The sequence below is a fragment of the Saccopteryx leptura genome, chromosome 1 (assembly GCF_036850995.1).
Source record: "Saccopteryx leptura isolate mSacLep1 chromosome 1, mSacLep1_pri_phased_curated, whole genome shotgun sequence".
Lineage (NCBI taxonomy): Eukaryota > Metazoa > Chordata > Mammalia > Chiroptera > Emballonuridae > Saccopteryx > Saccopteryx leptura.
In genome coordinates this window covers 249,403,575-249,426,679 of record NC_089503.1, presented here as the reverse complement: position 1 = coordinate 249,426,679, position 23,105 = coordinate 249,403,575, and the positions used below count along the sequence as shown (strand labels likewise).

At 41.5% G+C, this 23,105-nt stretch overlaps 1 protein-coding gene across 4 annotated transcripts in view; it reads right to left on the bottom strand.

The window, feature by feature from the left end:
* Nucleotides 1-200, bottom strand: part of ADGRE1 (adhesion G protein-coupled receptor E1) — a 92,442-nt gene extending 92,242 nt beyond the window's left edge. For all 4 annotated transcript variants that reach the window (XM_066361003.1, XM_066361005.1, XM_066361006.1 and 1 more), the window contains exon 1: nucleotides 89-200. The gene's annotated coding sequence lies outside the window, so the exon portion shown is untranslated. The remainder of the gene's footprint in view (nucleotides 1-88) is intronic.
* Nucleotides 201-23,105: the final 22,905 nt, after the last annotated feature.

The following is a 23,105-nucleotide window of genomic DNA, read 5'->3' as shown; positions in this document are numbered from 1 at the left end:
GAGGGAGTTATATTCAGTGGGACACTTGAATCTATATAAACACAATAAATTAAAAATTAATAAAAATTAGAAAAAAAAAGAAACTCACCAAGTGTAGTTTGATGGTATAGCAAGAAAAATTCCTATTGTGGAGGTCACAACTTTATTCAATTACCTTAGAAATATAGGGTTTCTTAGAGCAACTATATTTTAGCACCGCCTGTAACCCTGTGGTAGAGACAAAGCCTTGTGCAAGTCTCCGTCAGAAAGAAGTTTGGTCAAGCCTATAGATATACACATCCTGATAGCTAAGAGGAAATGAAGACTCAAACCTTTCCCTTTGTACAGTTGCTGAATCAGTTAGCAATTGCCCCAGAAATGCTTAACAGCAAACCACTCCTGAAACTCTGCCTTAAAACCATAAAACTTGCCTGACCAGGCAGTGGCACAGTGGATAGAACATTGGACTGGGATGTAGAGGACCCAGGTTCAAGACCCCGAGGTCGCCAGCTTGAGCACAGGCTCAACTGGTTTGAGCAAAAGCTCACCAGCTTGGACCCAAGGTCGCTGATTCAGCAAGGGGTTACTCCATCTGCTGAAAGCCCGCAGTCAAGGCACATATGAGAAAGCAATCTTGAGTCCACAGGTGGACTGGGCAGGCACAGGTCCTACTCATGAGCTGCAAGCTGTTTACATGCTGGTTAAAGACAATCTCAGCTGCTATAATGGGATGACTCAGCTTTCCTCCATTTGTTTTTCACACCCCTCCAGCAGGTTGGCCTGTGCATGTTCTCATGGTGGAGGCAGGAGTGCAGGAGCAAGCAAAATCAATCGTGTAAAAGACAATAAGGAATGTACACCCAATGTTGAAACCTCGCTGTTTGACTCCTGTTTGCTGAAATTTCACTGGCTGATTTATCTCCAGCATAACCTCAAGTGTTTGTGCCCAAGTAGCTTCTATGTCTATGTGTTTTACTTGTCCCCCAAGACTGTCATTACAGTTTTACTGACCATTTCTTTAAAAGCAGGAAGAGTCCTTGTCAAAGGGTAAGCCAGTCAGATGACAAATCATTTACTGAGCATTGTGCTGTGTCAGGCACGTGATGAGTGCTGGAGAGGCATGCTGGGAGCCACGCACCAACAAATATTAAAAAAACAAACAAAATGGCAGCCAGATCATCTTGCTTATGACATCATGCCAAGATGTGTTAGTGCCACAGAACTCTGGAAAGTCAGAGTTGCAAAACACAGAAAATGAAACTGTCCTTGTTTCTCACCAGTACATTCAACACCCCACCTATCCATATTTCATATTACCCAGAATACTCTGGGGCTTCTGGGATCCTGTATTTCTGCATTAAGTCAGGAAAAGAAGACTTCAGGTTAGGCTCCTGCAGGCACTTGGCTTTCCTTGAATGTTGCTCCATACCTCTTCTGAAAAGCATGAAAGGGCTTTAACCTTGTGAGAGAGAAATCAGAATCAACAGCAGGATTAATACAATCATAACTCCAGGAGTCACATCTATAAGGGGGATGGGTCTTCTAAATACAGAAAGAGATAAATATGGCAACAAAGACTAGAAGGATAAACATAAAAATGTTAATGGTCATTATTCCTAGCATGGCAGGCATCCTTAGCACACTCAAGAGCCAATCTCAAACTCTCCACCAATAATAGCTTCCATTCTAGAAGCTAGAAAGCCAAATACTTGATTTGTCATTCAAATCTCAGCTCAAATGTCACCTCTTCTGAGAAGTTACTCCTGACTATTCCTAACTAAGTATACTGTCCCTACTCCTGGTCCCTCTCTAGAAGAACCTGCTGCTTTTTTTATAGCATCTATTGGTAGTGTAAATATCTTGTTTAGTTGTTTGTTGACTGGCCAATTGTCTGTCTTCTCCTACTGGATTATGAGGTGCTTGAGAATTTAGACCTTGAACGTTTGTTCACCTCTGAATACCCTGAACTAGTATGAACACTGCTTTCCATAACTATCTGTTGAAAGGAAAGAAGGGCTTTGTCATTTGCAACAACATGGATGAAACTTGAGGGCGTTATACTGAGAAAAGTCAGACAGAGAAAGACAAACACCATAGGACCTCACTTATATGTGGATTTAAAATAATAATAATAATAATAATAAAACCCGAGCGCATAACGCAGAGAACAGATAGGTGGTTGTTGTCAGTGGGCGTGGGAGAAATGAGTGAAGGGGTTTAAAAGGTACAAACTTCCAGTTATAAAATTAATTAGACCTGGGGATGTAATGCACAGCATGGTGATTATATAATAGTTAACAATGTTGTATTGTGTATTTTAAAATTGCTAAAAGATTACATGTTAAAAGTTCTCATCACAAGTAAACAATGTGTAATTATGTGAGGTATTGGGTGTTAATTAGACACCTGTTACTATATTTATATTTCACAGTATATAGAAATATTTAATATCTCTATGCTGATTTTATTAAATATGTGCCTTGATAGTTAAAATATAAACCATGCATTACATCAGAGAATACAATTCTGGTTTACAAATGACATTCTCCAGAAACATTGATATTATACTCCAAATTTATGTCAGATTTCCAAAACCCACCCACTTCCAATGTGTAGACCACGTGCATATGTTGGATTTCATCCTTTGCTGTAATCAGTGACAATCTGGCCTATTTAGGCAATTGATTGTTATGACCATTGAAAAATACAAGACTCAGGTTCCTTGGGATTCAGGTAAAAAGTTAATATATTAGCTAGTAGGAGAACATTCCATTTTGTTCACAATGTTTTATGAGTAGTAACGAAGAAATTGGAGCTTATAGTATGCTTTCATTAGATCAGTGGTAGTCAACCTGGTCCCTACTGCCCAGTAGGGGGCGCTCCAGTTTTCATGGTGGGCGGTAGCAAAGCAACCAAAGTATAAATAAAAAGATAGATTTAACTATAGTAAGTTGTTTTATAAAGATTTATTCTGCCAAACAGCAAAAATCTGACATAAAGTACTTGGTAAGTAATTATTATTATATGCTTTAACTTGCTATAACTCTGCTTCATAAATTTTATAAAGTAAAGTTACTTCCCTACTTTAGAACCAGTGGGTGATTAGAAAATTTTACTACTAACAGAGATACAAAAGTGGGCGGTGGGTATGAAAAGGTTGACTACTCCTGCATTAGATAAAGCTCTTTTAATCACTACCTTCAATCTCCTGAATGACTCCATAGTAGCTTTAGTTTTATGATTTCCTCTGAATGGCCAATTAGCAATGGTACATCTGTCTTCCTTCCTCCTAGCAATAGCACAAACATAGTCACTCAGGTATGTATCTTCATATTGCTTCTTTTATACAGTAGATTGTTGACACTCTTCACAAAGAGATTGGATGATGTGATAACATTGCATCTTAGCAAATATGGTAGGCTGGTTTTAGTGCTTGGACAAAATGGGGACAATTAGCCAAGCAAATATTTTTTCTCTTTAATCTCCTTGTGTTCTGTAAAGCTAACTCCTCACATAGAGCCTGGAGAGTGCAAAGTAGCTCTTGATGAACACAAGGTTTGTTTTACTAAATATTTATATGGTGTTTTTCTGCTATGAACTAGTCACTGCATAATTGCAGGCAGTGACTGGGCAACTGTGTTGACCTTGAAAGGTCATGCAAGGATTCTGAACCTTTCAGTTTACAGTGTCAATCACCTCTGGCCTCCTGTTGCTCTGTCTGGAGTTTTCTGTTGAGTTTAATAACACAAGTCATACTTTGGCTTTCTGTGGCGTATGTCGCAGCTTTTCATAAGCACTTTTATGAGAGTATCCACAGTAGGCACTATGACAGAGGTTCTTGGAAAACTGTATTTGTGCTGTGGAATTCAAGTTTTCAAAAGCTAGAATGACCTGGGCTATGAGGAGGTAGACAGATTCTTTCTGCAACAAACAAATAAAAAAATTCATTATTCAAATTTTTTTGTGATAGAGTCAGAGAGAGGGACAGATAGAGACAGACAGACAGGAAGAGAGAGAGATAAGAAGCATCAATTTTTCATTACAGCACCTTGGTTGTTCATTGATTACTTTCTCATATGTGCCTTGACTGGGGTAGGGGGGCTACAGAAGAGCAAGTGACCCCTTGCTCAAGCCAGCGACCTTGGGCTCAAGTCAGTGACCTTGGACTTCAAGCTAGCAACAGTTGGGCTCAAGCTAGCAACCATGGGGTCATGTCTATGATCCCATACTCAAGCCAGTAACTCCATACTCAAGTTGGTGAGCCTGCACTCAAGTTGGATGAGCCCATGCTCAAGCCGGCGACCTCGGGGTTTTGAACCTGGGTCCTCTGTATTCAGGTCCGACCCTCTATCCACTGCACTACTACCTGGTCAGGCTCAAAATTATTATCTCTATGTAAAAACTGTGCATAGTTTTATTTGATTCTGGCAGAGTTTTTATTTTTTAATATCCTTCTTGGCGATTCCAGTGAGAATCGTACTTAAATATTGGAGGAAGGACATAGGTTGGCTCTCTACTGCCCCTTTATGAAAAAGACTGTTTCTGTGAGAAAAGCAAGGTGTATTGTTTGTTCCAATCTGCTTTTTTCTGGCCTTCACATTCTTTGTCTTCATGGGTGGTAAACTAGGCAAAAGCAGGAAACTAAGAAAGGACTATGTGGCCATAGAAATGTTAACAAGCCCTAGCCGGTGGCTCAGTGGATAGAGCGTCAGCTCGGCGTATGAACATTCCAGTTCGATTCCTGGTTAGGACACACAGGAAAAGTAACCATCTGTTTCTCTCTCCCCTCTCTCCCTCTTTTCCTCTTACAGCCAGTGGCTCTATTGGTTCAAGTGTGGCCCAGGCACTGTGGATAGCTCCATTTGAGCACATCAACCTCAAGCACTAAAACTAGCTCTGTACTCAAGCATCAGCTCCAGATAGGGTTGCCAGGTGGATCCGGGTCTGGACACATGTGAGAGTCTGTCTATTTCCCCTCCTCTCACCTAAAAAAAAAAAAAGAAAGAAAGAAAGAAAGAAAAGAAATGTTAACAAAACCTCAACCTAGTAACAGGACACAGAGATTTTGTCAGAATACAAGGAAGGGCAAAAGTAAGTTTACAGTTGTGAGTACATGAAACAGTTTACTCATATTATTATTTATTTATTATTGTGTTATTTATTTGTATTACCACTATAAACCTACTTTTGCCCACCCTCATATATCCTTTGAGGGGGCAGGTTTTCTACAGCTTTAAAACTCGGCCTGCACACACGGTAGAGCTCTAGGTGCCAATTAAGGGCTGTGCCGGTGCTCCGATCGGTCAAGAACTCAGAAAGAGAGCCAGTAAAGATCGTTTGAGGAAAACAACATAAACACTTGTTTTTTTTAATCTATACTAGGTTATGGACAGGGAGGGAAAAGTGGAGAGAGAGGTGGAAGGAAGAAGGGAAGGGTGGAAGGGGGGAAGGGAGGGAAAACCAAGAGGCACCGCCTCTTCCTATAGCTTGCCGCACACAGCAGTCATTCCAGAACGTTCAATAACAGCACTCCTATATTCCTTTAGCAGATGTAGCTCTCCCTCCACGAAAAAGGAAAATAACCACATCTAGCAACCACATGTTCCCTCCCTTGCATGTATCTCCAAAAGCCGAGAAATAACAGCAAGATAATGTTTGCAGCCTGAGAAGGGGCGTCCACACCCTTCCAGAAACAACCAGTAATTAAAGCCCGGCTTTCCCTATCCACCTCCGTCAGCTTCTGTGCCTCAGAGCGTTCAGACTAAAAGGCTGGAGACTTTGTTTTCCCTGGAGTGGCACTCAGCAAAGGGCTGATGGGAGGGGCTTGGGGATAAATTTGACAGCTCCCTCACCCTGGGGTGGGATAACAGTGATGCACAGTCTTCCATTGGTACCCATGGTATTAAACCTGCTTGTGAATGCACCCCGTGTTTGTTCCTTCTCTTTGCTGTCTTACTTCCCCACTCCCTTCCTAGTGCTTCCTAAGAAAGATCATCTCAAATCCGTGAAGGAAGTCGGTGATACTCCTCCCTTCCTAAAACATCCTGCAATTCCCACCACCTATAGGTATTCTCCAAATGTCACAGCCCACGCCCATCTCTCCTTCTTCCAATCCCATCCATCTGTTCTTCAAATACACCTTGAGCTCTATTCCCTGGGCAAGCATTTACTCTCACCTGTGTTGCTACCCCCTTTCCTCTTTGCTTGTGTATATTCCAGGAGAGCTTTTAAGGCTCAAATTCTACCTTCTCCAGGATGCCTTCCATGAACTTCCCAGCTTTCATATAACATCATCCTTCTTCATCTGTACCAGGCCTTATTCTACCAACACCAACATTAGGACCCTCATCCTGGCATCCCTACATGGTCACCACTGTTTCCTGACAAAACAGTCAGCCCTGACCTAAGGAGGGACACTCCCAGTTTTGTGATGCAGGACAATTCTGGTACTCCTTCCATCAAGCAGCAAGTCTAGGGTCCCACAACATGAACCTGAGCATGCTTGTGTCCATGGTGGAAATGACATTAGGTCATAAAAAGCCATGCATTGTTCTCTTGAGATGCTCATTCTTAGAACTCAGCCACCATACCTTGAGGAAGGCCAACCAGTCATGACAAAGCAGCCCACAGGACTGTGGAGCGGCCAGCCAGTGGCCAGCACCAGCTGGTCAGGCACATGTATGGGCCTTCCTCAAAGTGGCTCTCACATGAGCCAACTCTGCTGACATTGTGGAACAGAGACAAGCTAACCTCACCATATGTGGATGCATTCATGAGCAAAATAAATGATTGTTATTGTTTTATGCACTAAGCTTGTAGTGTTCTATTACCCAGTCAAGAACACCTTGCAGAGCCACCTCTAGGAGTCTACTCATGGAAGCACCCACAGAGCTGTTTAGCCATGGTACCACCAGATGGCCCACCCCAAGGCTTCTTCAGCCCTGCTCATCAAACCACCTTAAATAAACACTTGTGCTGCGCCTGCCATGCAAATAAAACTTGGATCCAAGTCTCCTACAGCCCTCTCCTGGCAAAGTTCATCTCTCCAAAAGAGAAATCTGGAGCCTGCTGTCCACCAAGATAAGATCACGTGATATTCATCCCAGTTTTGCTTGAGGTTGTAAAACATTAGAAACAACCTAAGGGTCTGTCAATAACAGAATGATTAAACCTGCAGTGACATAAGGAATAAAGTAACATGTTCCTTCATTTAACAAATATTTCTTGAATTCTCACATTATATCAGGCACTGTACTGGGGGTTCAAAGACATAGACTGGACAAAATCCTGACTGTAGTAGCCATCATTTTCTAGATGAGGGATGTTGATTTCACCCCAAGTTTAAAAGTCAGGGCCCACCAGCACTACTCAGTTCACTGAATAACCCGTGAACTGTAGCCCAAACAAGGATGTTTGGGCTCCCTGGGAGCTACAATGATAGGAATGAATAATCTTATTCAGTCAACTATAACCCACAGGTCACATCTGGCTCACCATTTGTTTGTGTAAATAAAGTTTTATTGGAACACAGTTACATCCATTCATTTATGTATCATCTATGGCTGCTTTTGCCACACAGCTGGAGTACTGAATGGTCATGACAGAGATCATACAGCCTGCAACCTCTAAAATATTTACTATCTGGCCCCTGACTCCTGATGTTATTCAAAGGCACAGAAAAATCTTTACTGTCAAGAGTAGAATTGGGGTCTAAATATTAGATGCAGACAAAGGACTTAGCTCATTTTGGGTATTATTTGAGTTTATATTATTTATGTTAATAGTAGCTCTTGGGATTGTATATGTGCTTAGCACACTGCAAACATTATGCATTTAATCTTCCCAACTACCCTTGAAGGTAGATGCTCCTAAACACCCATTTTACAAATAGAAACATTGAGGTCTAAAGAGATTAAATACATTTCCCCAGCATCTCACAACTAGAGCGTAGCAAATAGGTACTGTGGTTGAGAGACCACCACTAGAGTCAGAAAGACCTTGGTTTAAATTCCAGTTCGACTGCATGACCCAACACAAGTCACTTCAGTTCTTCAAGCCTCAGTTTCTCCATCTGTCCAATGGAGAAGCATCCACAGCTACACTCAATTCCATGGGAAAATGCACCTAAAGCCCTTCACAAGGGGGCTGACACTCAATAAATGTTAGAAAATCTTGTTATCTGCGTGGAGAATCCCCCAAAATAAAATCAGTGGTTATTTCTGGATATTGATAAATAACATGATCTTTATTTTCATTTTCATTATAAAGCTAATGTCTACTCATTAGAAATTTTATTGACCAGGAATCATCTTCATCAGAGAGAGAGAGAGAAGAAGGGAGAATGAGAGGGAAGGGAAGGAAGGAAGGAAGATAAAAGGAAGGAGGGAAAGAATAATGTTTAGGGGAAAAAAACCAAGTACCCACTTCTGCCAGCTCCACCTAATTTTCTACTGAATGCTGGAGGGTTTTGAGAGGGTGTGAACTCACCTTTGCATTCCACTCCTGGGCCTTTGAGCTGAGTCAGTCCATTGCTGGACAGGAAGCCTCGTTTACAAGTGCAGTAAACACTTTCCACTGTGTTGGCGCAGGTGGCATAGGCTGGGCACGTGGTGGTGTCCACACACTCATTCACCCCTTGGCGGCATAGAAGGAAGAGGTGGAGTTAAAGCCCAGAGCATGGCTGCGAGGAAAGCCAGCGTGAGAGCATGAAGGCAGCTCTTATGTGTTGAGTTGTGACCCCTGTAAAGACATGTTGAAGTCCTAAACTGGGGTCCCTGAGAATGTGGCCTTATTTGGAAATAGGGTCTTTGTAGATGTCATTAAGATGTAAGTTGAGATCATACTGGAGTAAGATGGCCCTTTAATCTGACATAATTAGTGTCCTTATAAGAAGTGGAGGAGGGGTCCAAAGACATAGGGAGAGATTCATGTGACAACAGAGGCAAAGATTGGAGCAATGGAGCAATGCATCTACAAGCCAGGGAATGTCAGCAACACTCAAAGCTGGAAGAGGGGCCGAGAATAGATTTTCCCCCTGGAACCTTCAGAGGAAGCACCTGGAGTTTGGACTCCTGGTTCCCTGAACTGTGAGAGAATAAATCTCGGTTCTGTTACAGCAGCCTTGGGAAACTGATACAGTGACCAAGGGTGCTCATTAAGGACCCTAAAGACCGGAGGCCCTTCCTGCTCAAAGTGTAGTAGTCCGTGGGCCAGCAGCACCAGCAGGAAAGTTTGAAGGAAGCAAAATCTCAACCCCTACCACAGATCTGCTGAATCAGAATCTGCGTTTTAGCAAGATCCTCAGTGATATGTGGGCCCACGGGGGTGTGGGGGTCACTGACCTGGACTCTTGCTACTACAAGTGTGGCCCGCGGATCAGTAGCTTCTGCCTCCTCTAGGATTTGCAAGAGAGCTTAAAGTATCAGATATTGAGTCAGCAGGTTTGGGGAGGGCTAAGATACATTTTAGCCAGTCCATCCCTGGGACATGCAATTTTACCTCTCTGTACCTCAGTTTCGCTGTTTTGCCCTCACCCTCACATCCAGTGAGTCCTTTTCCCACTGATTCTCCCTCCCAAATATCATTACCCCATCTCCATGGTTATGCTGATACAGATCTTTCTCTGGATTGTACAGTCGGTTCTACATCCCCCATTGTCCCCTGCAATCATCTCTGAATGCAAATTTGGTCATTCATCCCATCCCTCCTTATAACTCTGCCTGTTGCACTCAGAATTAAAATCCAAATTACTTAACATGATCCAAAAAGCCTGCAGTGATCAGATACAACCACATCTTCAAACCTCATCTCACATCAGTCTCTATTCTTAGCCTTCCCACCACAGGGCCTTTGCATGTGCTGTTCTCTTTGCCTTGGCTTTGCCTGACCAGCTCTTACTCATTCTTTGGGTCTTGTGTAAGTGTTACTCCCTCCAAGAAGTCTTCCCTGACTTTACCTTGTAACATTTATCATGATTATACTTGCTCAATTATTTGTGTGATTAGCTCTTCAGTGATCATCACCTCCACCACACTGATCCAGGGGGCTAAGTCACAGGTAGGAGCAGGCTCCAGGTGTTAAGGAAGACACTAATTTGATACTATCATTCCCAGGGTCAACAGAATAATGGTTCCCCCAAAGATGACCACGTCCCAATCCCTGGACCAGGTGAATATATCAAGCTACACAAAAAGAGAGTATTAAGGTTCAGTACAGAATTACGATTGCTGATCAGCTGACCCTGAGATGAAGGGGTCATCCTGAATCACTGGGGAACAATTTTGTTTTTTTCATTTTCTGTGGCATGAGGTTTTAGAACTGTTTCTACATATTTCTGCATCGATGATTCCAAATCTGAAATCCGTTTTTTGGTGCATGCTCTAGTTTTTATACAATTTTAATTTCTTTTTGTTACAGTTAATGGCATGCATTGGTTTTTAAATTGGAGTTAAAGGGCAATGACTCTTGGATTGAACATAACCACCAGGCAATTAATGTTTTACAAACATCACTTTTACATAATTGTAGTTGTTTTTAAATGTAAAATATTATTATCTGATAAAAACACCCTATTATTTTGTTTTAAGATTGAATCATGGCTTCTTCAAGTAGGCATAAATGTAAGAATAGTCCGGGGAGTGACGTCACGGAAATGGCGCCGTGAGCAGCGCGTCCGACAGATCTCCCCAAAATCACAACAAATTTATCAACTAGAAACAGGAAAATTTATCTTCGGAGCAAACTGAAAGCAATAGGACTGTTATCACTCGAATCTGAGAGACGAGGGTGTGGAGGAAGCTACCCCAGGGACGTTCATTCAAGCCACGAGAAAGTGCGCCTGTGGTAAGTCATCCCGCACTCGGAAGCCGCCGCCGCCGCTGCTGCCGCTGCCAGCCGCCGCCGCCAGCCGCCCCCGCCAGCCGCCGCCGCCAGCCCGGGACGGTTGCAGAACGAGCGGCGAGCAGCTGCTGGCGCGCTCCCGGTCTGGTTGCAGACCGAGCATTGCAGACCGAGCACCGCTAACGTTCCCAGCGGCCCGCGCACGGGGAGCGGGAGAGGCCCCAGGGCGGTATTCCCTACTTGGGAGATTCTCTCCGCGGGCGGGGCACCTCACCCAGCCATTCAAGCTAACAATCAAGCGTTGGGGGAGGGGCGCGCGCAGGCAGCCTGAAATACCTTCGGGAGCACAGCTGCGACCCAATTACTAAAATTAACTTAACCCGTGAAATCTGCGCACCCTCGGTTCTAATTGATAAGATCTCTCTCAGTTCACCGACCCAAGACAAGAGGCGTGATATTTTTTGGTGCCTCTCGCTAAAGGGGCGGGGGCAACTTCTGATTGATAGAGCCTCCATATTCAGGGATAAACGCTAACAAGAAGGACTTGGCAGATAATAAGATCTATAGCACACTAGTCGCAAGCAGAGACTAGTGCCTCTTCTTACCAGCCAAAACAGGCTACAAAGTGTGGAAAGCCTGGGTTGAGAGGTCCAACTGAATGCTAGGCGCTGAACAGTCACCTTGACAACAATTGACTCCCACCCCCGCCTGATTACACTGGAGGCCCTGACTGTCAGAGCCCTTCCCAGAGCCTTGCACTGAGTGGGGATAGAGTGGGGATTTCCCAGCTCTTTGAGCCTCTTACTCCCCAGGCAGAAGCAGTGGCAGCCTTGTGGCTGGATCGCCAGGCTGCTGGTTCGGGAAGGGGGGACTGGGAGAGAGAATCCACGAAGGCGAACTCTCTCGTCGGTAGACCCTGCAGACGCCGGCAGGCCTTGACTACCAGCAAGACTAAAGCCAATTGTGTGACATTGCCGTAGAACCTCATCAATTGCAAGTCCCTGCCTGGGTGTGGCGCAGGGGCAGGGCCTGGGGTGCAGAGTCGCCGACCGGGAAGAGGGAGAGAGGAGAAGGAGGAAGAGGTTGACATCTCAAAATCAGGAAAAATCCACAGACTTTGCAGCTTGTTCCACTGTTTGTTTTTTTCTGTTTTTTTTTTTTGTTTGTTTTGTTTTGTTTTTTTTTGTTGTTGTTGTTGTTTGTTCCTTCTATCTTATTGCCTTTATTTCCTCCACCTCAGTCCTTCTATTCTCTGCCCATCTTATGCTTCCCTTTTCTTGAACTACACTACCCATAAGTGTTACATTTTATTTCTCTTCTTCATCCTCACCCTCCTTTGGGGTTATACTCCAGGACACTTAATTCTCACTCTCTCCTCTTTTGTTTTTTTTTTTGCCTTATTTTGGTTTTTTCTCTTCCTTTTTTATTTCTTCCTTCGTTTTTCTCTTTTTCTTATTTTTTCCTTTCTATTCGTTTTTTCTTTTCTCGTTTTACTTTCCTCCCATTTAATCCTCAATCACGAACAAATTAGTTAATTTGGGACTCAAGGTTTTTTTTTGGCTTTGTTTTTCTTTTTCGGTTTTGTTTTTGTTTTTTTCTGGTTGGTTTGTTTTTGTGGCATTTTGGGTCCTCCCAACCCAAGGTCTCCATTGTATTTGGTCTTTGCTCCACTTAATACAACGTATTTTTACTTATTATTTTTATTTTTTCTTCTTGATTATTCCTTTTTTTGTCCTTTTTTCTGGTTCACTCTTGTCCCTCTCATTATATCTCTTGGTTGACCGTCACCCGCAGGCAGATCAACTTATGCTTGTCTAAGATTTTCTTCCTTTTTTTTTTTTTTTTTTTTTTATTTATTTATTTTTATTTTTTGCCCCCTTGAACTCTACACCGCAAACCAGGCCCTCCATTATAGGCATGATATTTCCCTGAGGAGGGGAGAGGAGGGAAGGAGAACAAAGAAAAAAAAAAAAAGGGGGAAATAATAAATTATTACTGCTTTTTTTTGTGGGGTGTTTTACCCTTTGTTTTTTGTTTTGTTTTTTTGTTTTGTTTTTTTGTTTTTTTGTTTTTTTGTTTTTTACTTTTTACTCTTTATTAATTCTAATTAGTGCTATCAACAAGACCACCCTCAGATGCCAATAAGAAAGAGGAAATCGAATATTATGGATACAAAAGAAAGAGAGGTAACACAAATAGATGTGGAAAAATCTATGGAGAAAAGACTTAACATATTGGAAGCCTTGGAGCTAAATGACAGAGAATTTAAAATAGAAATCTTAAAAATACTCAGAGATATACAAGAAAACACGGAAAGGCAATATAGGGAGATCAGAAAACAACTCAATGAACACAAAGAATATATTACCAAGGAAATTGAAACTATAAAAACAAATCAAACAGAAATGAAAAACTCAATTCACGAGCTGAAAAACGAGGTAACAAGCTTAGCTAGCAGAACAACCCAGATTGAAGATAGGATTAGTGAAATAGAAGACAAACAACTTGAGGCACAACAGAGAGAAGAAGAAAGAGACTCAAAAATAATAAAAAACGAGAAAGCCCTACAGGAATTATCTGACTCCATCAGAAAGAATAACATAAGAATAATAGGTATATCAGAGGGAGAAGAGAAAGAAAATGGAATGGAGAATATACTCAAACAAATAATAGACGAGAACTTCCCAAGCCTGTGGAAAGAACTAAAGCCTCAAATTCAAGAAGCAAACAGAACACCGAGTTTTCTTAACCCCAACAAACCCACTCCAAGGCACATCATAATAAAGATGACACAAACCAATGACAAAGAAAAAATTCTCAAGGCAGCCAGGGAAAAGAAGAGTACAACATATAAAGGAAGGCCTATTAGATTATCATCAGATTTCTCAGCAGAAACTCTACAAGCTAGAAGAGAGTGGACCCCAATATTTAAAGCCCTGAAAGAGAGGAATTTTCAGCCAAGAATACTATACCCATCAAAGCTATCCTTCAAGTATGAAGGAGATATAAAAACATTCACAAATACAGAAAAGATGAGAGAATTTATCACGAGAAAGCCCCCACTCCAGGAAATACTAAAGGGGGTTTTCCAACCAGATTCAAAGAACAAAAGAAAACAACACCACAAGTAACAGCTCCACCAAGAACACAATAAAACCAAACTTAAACTGTGACAACAAAGAAAAAAAAAAAAGGGGGGGAGAGAATGGAGATTAACAGTAGCAAAGGACGATGAAGTGCAGAAATACTTATAAGATAGGGTACTACAATGAATATGGTAGGTACCCTTTTCATTACTTAATGGTAACCACCCTAGAAAAAACCACCACAAAAACACATGACTTAAAAAAGGTAGCAACAGAGGAAAGAAGTATGGAACACAAACAAACAGAAACAAATGATAGAAAAACAAAAGAGAAGAATCAAACTAGATACAAAACTAACAGAAAGCAATTTATAAAATGGCAGTAGGGAACCCACAAGTGTCAATAATTACACTAAATGTAAATGGATTAAACTTACCAATAAAAAGACACAGAGTAGCAGAATGGATTAAAAAAGAAAATCCAACTATATGCTGCCTACAAGAAACACATCTAAGCAACAAGGATAAAAACAAATTCAAAGTGAAAGGCTGGAAAACAATACTCCAAGCAAACAACACCCAAAAAAAAGCAGGTGTAGCAATACTCATATCTGATAATGCTGACTACAAGACAGAAAAAGTACTCAAAGACAAAAATGGTCACTTCATAATGATTAAGGGGACACTGAATCAAGAAGACATAACAATCCTTAATATATATGCACCAAACCAAGGAGCACCAAAATATATAAGACAGCTACTTATTGACCTTAAAACAAAAACTAACAAAAATACAATCATACTTGGAGACCTCAATACTCCGCTGACGGCTCTAGATCGGTCATCCAAACAGAGAATCAATAAAGATATAGTGGCCTTGAACGAAATACTAGAACACCTGGATATGATAGACATCTACAGGACACTTCATCCCAAAGCGACAGAGTATACATTTTTCTCTAGCGTACATGGAACATTCTCAAGAATTGACCATATGTTGGGCCACAAAGACAATATCAGCAAATTTAGAAAAATTGAAATTGTACCAAGCATATTTTCTGATCATAAAGCCTTGAAACTAGAATTCAACTGTAAAAAAGAGGGGGAAAAACCCACAAAAATGTGGAAACTAAACAACATACTTCTAAAAAATGAATGGGTCAAAGAAGAAATAAGCGCAGAGATCAAAAGATACATACAGACAAATGAAAATGAAAATACGACATATCAGAATCTCTGGGATGCAGCAAAAGCAGTAATAAGAGGAAAGTTCATATCACTTCAGGCCTATATGAACAAACAAGAGAGAGCCGAAATAAACCACTTAACTTCACACCTTAAGGAACTAGAAAAAGAAGAACAAAGACAACCCAAAACCAGCCGAAGAAAGGAGATAATAAAAATCAGAGCAGAAATAAATGAAATAGAGAACAGAAAAACTATAGAAAAAATCAATAAAACAAGGAGCTGGTTCTTTGAAAAGATCAACAAAATTGACAAACCCTTAGCAAGACTCACCAAGGAAAAAAGGCACAGGACTCAAATAAATAAAATCCAAAATGAAAGAGGAGAGATCACCACAGACATCATAGATATACAAAGAATTATTGTAGAATACTATGAAAAATTATATGCCACCAAATACAACAATCTAGAAGAAATGGATAAATTCCTAGAACAATACAACCTTCCTAGACTGAGTCATGAAGAAGCAGAAAGCCTAAACAGACCAATCAGCAGGGAGGAAATAGAAAAAACTATTAAAAACCTCCCCAAAAATAAAAGTCCAGGCCCAGACGGTTATACTAGTGAATTCTATCAAACATTCAAAGAAGACTTGGTTCCTATTCTACTCAAAGTCTTCCAAAAAATTGAAGAAGAAGCAATACTTCCAAACACATTTTATGAGGCCAACATAACCCTCATACCAAAACCTGGCAAGGATGGCACAAAGAAAGAAAACTACAGACCAATATCTCTAATGAATACAGATGCTAAAATACTAAACAAAATACTGGCAAACCGAATACAACAACATATTAAAAAAATAATACATCATGATCAAGTGGGATTCATCCCAGAATCTCAAGGATGGTTCAACATACGCGAAATGGTTAACGTATTACACCATATCAACAAAACAAAGAACAAAAACCACATGATCTTATCAATAGATGCAGAAAAGGCTTTTGATAAAATACAACACAATTTTATGTTTAAGACTCTCAACAAAATGGGTATAGAAGGAAAATATCTCAACATGATAAAGGCCATATATGATAAACCATCAGCCAACATCATTTTAAACGGCAAAAAACTGAGGACTTTCTACCTTAAATCAGGAACAAGACAGGGTTGTCCACTCTCTCCACTCTTATTTAACGTGGTGCTAGAAGTTCTGGCCAGAGCAATCAGACAAGACAAAGAAATAAAAGGCATCCATATTGGAAAAGAAGAAGTAAAGGTATCACTTTTTGCTGATGATATGATCCTATACATCGAAAACCCGAAGGACTCCACAAAAAGATTATTAGAAACAATAAACCAATACAGTAAGGTCGCAGGATACAAAATTAACATACAGAAGTCCATAGCCTTTCTCTATGCCAACAATGAAATATTAGAAAACGAACTCAAAAAAATAATCCCCTTCACGATTGCAACAAAAAAAATAAAATACCTAGGAATAAACATAACAAAGAATGTAAAGGACCTATATAATGAAAATTACAAAGCATTGTTAAGGGAAATCGAAAAAGATACAATGAGATGGAAAAATATTCCTTGTTCTTGGATAGGAAGAATAAATATAATCAAAATGGCCATATTACCCAAAGCAATATACAAATTTAATGCAATTCCCATCAAAATCCCTATGAGATTTTTTAAAGAAATGGAGCAAAAAATCATCAGATTTATATGGAACTATAAAAAACCCCGAATAGCCAAAACAATCCTAAGGAAAAAGAATGAAGCAGGGGGCATTACAATACCTGACTTTAAACTATATGATAGGGCCACAATAATCAAAACAGCATGGTATTGGCAGAAAAATAGACACTCAGACCAATGGAACAGAATAGAAAGCCCAGAAATAAAACCACATATATATGGTCAAATAATCTTTGATAAAGGGGCCAACAACACACAATGGAGAAAAGAAAGCCTCTTCAACAAATGGTGTTGGGAAAACTGGAAAGCCACATGCAAAAGAATGAAACTCGACTACAGCCTGTCCCCGTGTACTAAAATTAACTCAAAATGGATCAAAGACCTAAACATAAGACCTGAAACAATAAAGTACATAGAAGAAGACATAGGTACTAAACTCATGGACCTGGGTTTTAAAGAACATTTTATGAACTTGACTCCAATGGCAAGAGAAGTGAAGGCAAAGATAAATGAATGGGACTACATCAGAATAAAAAGTTTTTGCTCAGCAAGAGAAACTGATATAAAAATAAACAGACAGCCAACTAAATGGGAAATGATATTTTCAAACAACAGCTCAGATAAGGGCCTAATTTCCAAAATTTACAAAGAACTCATAAAACTCAACAACAAACAAACAAACAATCCAATAAAAAAATGGGAAGAAGACATGAATAGACACTTCTCCCAGGAAGAGATACAAATGGCCAACAGATATATGAAAAAATGCTCAGCTTCATTAGTTATTAGGGAAATGCAAATCAAAACTACAATGAGATACCACCTCACCCCTGTTAGATTAGCTATGATCAACAAGACGGGTAATAGCAAATGTTGGAGAGGCTGTGGAGAAAAAGGAACCCTCATTCACTGTTGGTGGGACTGTAAAGTAGTACAACCATTATGGAGGAAAGTATGGTGGTTCCTCAAAAAACTGCAAATAGAACTACCTTATGACCCAGCAATCCCTCTACTGGGTATATACCCCAAAACCTCAGAGACATTGATATGTGAAGACACATGTAGCCCCATGTTCATTGCAGCACTGTTCACAGTGGCCAAGACATGGAAACAACCAAAAAGCCCTTCAATAGAAGACTGGATAAAGAAGATGTGGCACATATACACTATGGAATACTACTCAGCCATAAGAAACGATGACATCAGATCATTTACAGCAAAATGGTGGGATCTTGATAACATTATAAGGAGTGAAATAAGTAAATCAGAAAAAAACAAGAACTACATGATTCCATACATTGGTGGAACATAAAAATGAGACTAAGAGACATGGACAAGAGTGTGGTGGTTACCAGGGGTGGGGGGAGGGAGGACAGGGGGAGAGTTAGGGGGAGGGGGAGGGGCACAGAGAACTAGATAGAGGGTGGCGAAGGACAATCTGACTTTGGGCGAGGGGTATGCAACATAATTTAATGACAAAATAACCTAGACATGTTTTCTTTGAATATATGTACCCTGATTTATTAATGTCATCCCATTACCATTAATAAAAATTTATTTAAAAAAAAAAAAAAAAAGAAACAGAAGAAAAAAAAAAAAAAAAAAATAGTCCGGACACCTTCTGTTATATATGTGGCTGTTACACACTTCAACGTCAAAGGTGCAATATTTTATCATTTGTGACACGTGCATATATTGCCTATTTTCAAGTTCCCCTTGGTGATCAAGACAAGAATTGGGCTTCTTATATTGTGTGTCATAATTGTGAGGAAATGCTTCATGACTGGACAAAAGGAAAATGCAAAGGAATGCCTTTTGGTATTCCCATGGTTTGGCGTGAACCTAAGGACCACAGCAGTGACTGTTATTTCTGTCTGATCCATACAAAGGGCATCAGCAAGAAAAAAATGGCATATGATCACATATCCTAATATTCCTTCAGCAATACGACCTATCCCACATTCTGAGACACTCCTGGTTCCAGTTTTCAATTGTTTATTTCTTCTGAGGATGAAGAAAGTGAACATGGTGATCAAGTGTATTTTGATAAGATGCATGAGGAAATGGTTGTAGAATCTGAAGGGTCTTCTTCTGATGCCAAGCAGTCATTAACCCCTCAGCAGTTTAGCCAACCCGAATTGAATGACTTAGTAAGAGATTTATCAAAGAAAGCAGCTGAGTTATTAGCCTCCAGGCTTCAAGAAAAGAATGTACTTCACCAGTCAGCTAAAGTATCCCATTTCAGGAAGTGTGAATAAATTTTTGTGGACTTTTTTCCGAAGACAAACACTTTGTTTAGTGTCATGATATCAGTAGTCTTCTCAGCCAGCTAGGTGTTATCACTTACAGTCCAACAGAATGATGGCTATTTCTTGACAGCTCTAAACAATGGCAGACTACTGCTGGAGCATCAATGAGATTGTCCTCAACAAGTACACAAACGCAAGAGCTACACACGCAAATTTTTGCCTGAATAGAATTTAAATAAGTTTTGCGCAAACTGTTATTATTAAAATAAGTGTTTTAATATGTTCTATTTTGAAATTGTAGACAAATTCTGATGCAATCATATCTTTCAGTGTATTAGTGTATTTACTGCATTCTATAAGTTATTATATTTTCACAAAGATGATGCCCAAGAAGATATTCTACTTCATTATGTTAAACTAAATGTTAAAAATTTTACAATAAGATGAAAACCTAAAATCTTGAATTGCAAAAAAACTGTAGCTTACAGAGAAAAACTAATGTCAGATTTGAGATCAGTTCACTTGAATTAGGTAAGAACAAGTGTTTTTGTGGATGCAACAAAAATTTTGTTCCCCAGTGTTATCAAGGAGGAGTTGGTGCAATCAAATTGTCTTTATAAGCGGAAGAGGAAGACAAGAGAAGCAGAGTCAAAATGATGCAATGAGAGAAAGGCTTGACCAGCTGTTGCTCACTGTGAAGATGGAGGAAGGGGACATGAGCCCAGGAATAACATTGAGCTCCAGCAGCTGGAAAAGGCAAAAAAAGAGATTCTCCCGTAGGACCTGCCGAACAGAATGCAGCCCTGGCAACACCTTCATTTCAGCCCAGAGCGACCTATTTTGGACTTCTGACCTCCAGAACTATAAGATAGTGTTTTTGTTGCTTTAAGCCACGAACTTTGTGCTCATTTGTTACAGCAGCAACAGGAGACTGATACAATTCCCACTGTATGAATGTGAGAAATTAGCTCAGAGAGGTTAAGTGACTTGCCCAAAGACACACGGCTGGTAAGTCGCAGCCCCAGGGCCTGTCAAACCCCAGAGTACATGATTTTCACTACTGCTACACAAGAAGAGGTAGGTCTGACAGGAAATGGAGTAAATTTTCATGCAATTTTAAGACAGTTCTATAAAAAAACTTTTAGAGGCCCTGGCCAGTTGGCTCAGCAGTAGAGCGTCGGCCTGGCGTGCGGGGGACCCGGGTTCGATTCCCGGCCAGGGCACATAGGAGAAGCACCCATTTGCTTCTCCACCCCCCCCATCCCCCCTCCTTCCTCTCTGTCTCTCTCTTCCCCTCCCGCAGCCAAGGCTCCATTGGAGCAAAGATGGCCCAGGCGCTGGGGATGGCTCCTTGGCCTCTGCCCCAGGCGCTAGAGTGGCTCTGGTGCGGCAGAGTGACGCCCCGGAGGGGCAGAGCATCGCCCCCTGGTGGGCAGAGCATTGCCCCTGGTGGGTGTGCCGGGTGGATCCCGGTTGGGTGCATGCGGGAGTCTGTCTGTCTCTCCACGTTTCCAGCTTCAGAAAAAAGAAGAAAAAAAAAACTTTTAGAATTGGTTGTTTCAAGTCTGTTGTCCTGATGCACTGTGAGCTCCCAGAAAGCAGGGGTTTGTGTCTGTCTTATTTACTGCTATGTCCCGAGTACACAGAACAGTGCCTAGTACACTGGCATTGCTCAGTCATGAAGACCCTACTGGGAATGTCACATCTGAGCAAAGACCTGAGGGAGGTGAGAGAGTGAGCTATGAAACTATGTAAGCAGGCCCTGGCCGGTTGGCTCAGTGGTAGAATGTTGGCCAGGTGTGTAGATGTCCCAGGTTTGATTCCCAGTAAAGGCACACAGGTGAAGTGATCATCTGCTTCTCCATGCCTTCTCTTTTCACTTTTCTCTCTCTCTTTCCCTCCCACAGCCATGGCTTGATTGGTTCGAGCAAGTTGGCTTTGGGCTCTGAGGATGGCTCCATGGCCCTCACCTCAGGAGCTTAAACATGGCTCGGTTGCTAAGCAACAGACAAACAGATGGGCATAGCATCGCCCCTAGTGGACTTGTTGGGTGGATCTGGTGGGGCACATGCAAGAGTCAGTCTCTCTGCCTCCTCTTCTCTCACTAAAATAAAAATAATAATAAAATAAAATAAAGAAACTATATAAGAAAACAGCAAGGGCAAAGGCCCTGAGGCAGGACGGTGCCTGGTGATTTAAAACAATTACAGGGAGGCTGGTGTGGTGGGAACAGAGGGACTGGGGGAAGAGTCAGAAGAGGTGACACAGCAAGGTCATGCAGGATCTGTGAGACTATTGTAAGGCTTCAGCTTTTTACTGGAGAGAGATGGGAGCCATGGGAGGGTTAGAGCAGAGCAGAGGAGGGGCACAGTATGACAGGTTTTATGTGATCTTCTGGCCACTGGTAGGGGAGACGAACTGCAGAGGGCCAAAAGCAGGATGACAAGGCAGGAGGTGTCTGCACTTGTCCAGGTCAGCAATGATGGTAGATACTACCGATCTGGGAGAAACAGGAAGTATGAGATTCTGGATTTAGTCTGAAGGTAACACCAACAGGATTTGCCAATGGATTGGGTAGGGGGTGTGAAAGAAAGGAGTCAATGATATTGCAGGCATCATTTGGTAGGATGGAAAAAGTGCCATAAAAACATAAGGGATGAGACCTGGCCTGTGGTGGTGCAGTAGATAGAATATAGGTTTGAAATGCCGAGGTTGCCGGTTTGAAACCCTGGGCTTGCTCTGTCAGGACATCTATGACAAGCAATCAATGAATAACTCAAGTGAAGCCACTATGAGTTGATTCTTCTCATTCCTCCCCCTCTCTGCCCTCTTTCCTCTCTCTGTAAAATCAATAAAATCTTTAAATATATATATATATATATATATATATATATATATGGTGGATGAACTATCACGATTAGGATCTTGAAAGCCAGACTTTTTGCCTCATACCAATGTCTTGTTTATTTCTCTTCCCTACACTCAGATTGTATCTTTCTTCTCGTTTCCAGCTTCCTCTTTCATCTGCAGAGCCAATCTTTCTCTTTGCAGACTTCCGGCTCATCACCACTGCAGTTTCTGCACTCTGAGCTTCCCAATGCTTTCTTCCTCCAGGTCTACCTGCCACAGCTCAAGTCCAACCCCAACCAGAACAGCAACCCAGTGTCCTGTGCCTGAACCCTTGTCAACCTGTCCAGCTCATCTCCTGTCCTGTCCCATCAGTCATGCTCACCTTTGCTCAGTTCCCCAAATGCTTTCCTGTCTCAGCATCTTTACATCTCACCCTGCAGACCTTGATACTTGATAACCTCTGTAATCATGTGAGCCAACTCCTTATATCTTTACATATATGAGTACACATATAGAGATTTGTACATATCTGTCCTATTGGTTCTATTTCTCTGGAGAACCCTGACTAATACAACCCTTACTATATTCCAGGACTCTCTTAGGCCTGGTAGATTCAGCAGAGAAACAAGAAACACAAAATTATCAACCTTCAGAGCTGATAATCTGGAGACGTGAGGATGAGGAATACAATGTCAAAAATAGAGTAGTCACTAAGAAGATGACACATGAGCTGAAACAGAAAGAAGGTAGTGGAGGGAGCCATGTGTCCATGCATGGCAAGAGCATTCCAGGCAGAAGGCGCAGCATGTGCAAACGTCCTGAGGCAGAACCATGCCTGGTGTGTTGGAGGAACAGTAAGGAGGCCTGTGTGGCTGGAGCAGAATGAGCAAGGGGGAGAAAGGGAGAAGGTGAGGTCAGGGAGAGGATGGGACAGGTTATGGAGGGTCTTGTGAGCCACAGGGAGAACTTTGGCTTCTACCCTGAGGGGGGTAGCCAGAGGGTTCTAGCCAGAGGAGGGACAAAACCAACTCAGGTGCTCAGAGGTGCTGTCTGGCCACTGCTGGGAGAGCAGGGAGCCAGGAGACCTGGCCAAAGGCCACTTCAACAGTCCATCTGAGACACAGACATGATGCTCAGTTATGAGCAAAACAAATTACTAGATGGTCACTTAAATGACCTAAGCAAAAGAGGAGACTCAGAGAGGCAAAGAC